The sequence below is a fragment of the Trichechus manatus genome, unplaced genomic scaffold (genome assembly GCF_000243295.1).
Source record: "Trichechus manatus latirostris isolate Lorelei unplaced genomic scaffold, TriManLat1.0 scaffold00235, whole genome shotgun sequence".
NCBI lineage: Eukaryota > Metazoa > Chordata > Mammalia > Sirenia > Trichechidae > Trichechus > Trichechus manatus.
The window spans coordinates 580924-581634 of NW_004444171.1; positions in this window are offsets into that span (position 1 = coordinate 580924).

A 711-nucleotide genomic window follows, 5' to 3' on the forward strand; every position below is an offset into this window, starting at 1 on the left:
CCTTTGCCATAAGACCAGAACGAGATGGTTCCCAGCTACCATTACTGAACATTTTGATCAAAGATTCTATACAGTAATCCTGATCAAAAGGGGGGAAATGCAGAACAGAATTTCAAATTCTCATGGAATCTAGACATCCTGGAGTCAGGAAGGTTGGATGAATCCCTGAAATTGTTGCCCTAAGATAATTTTTAAACCTTAAACTAAAAATATGTCATGATGTCTTCTTAAAACCAAATGCTGGTTTAACTCAACTAGTAAAAAAGGTCTGCCTCGGGCATTATGCTCTTTGAAGAACTATCTATACGGGATCAAACTGACAACAGCAACTTGAAAGATTAAGTAGGAACCTTAGGGGGTGGTGACTTCATGTTAATACAGGAGGAACAATGAGAATGGTTGTACAACTTGAAGAATGTAATCAATGTCATGATTTGCACATGTTGAAACTGCTGAATTGGTGTATGGTTTGCTGTGTATATTCTCAATAACAACAAATTTTTTAAACAATGCTGAAAGAGATTAAAGAAGACCAGAATAAATGGAAAAACATTCAATGCTTATGGATTAAAGACTAAATACTGTTAAGATGTCAATACTACCCAACATTATAGATTCAATGCAATCTTGATCAAAATTGCAACAGTGTTCTTTGCAGAAGTGGAAAAACTAGTACTCAAATTTATATGAAATTGCAAGGGGCTCTGAATA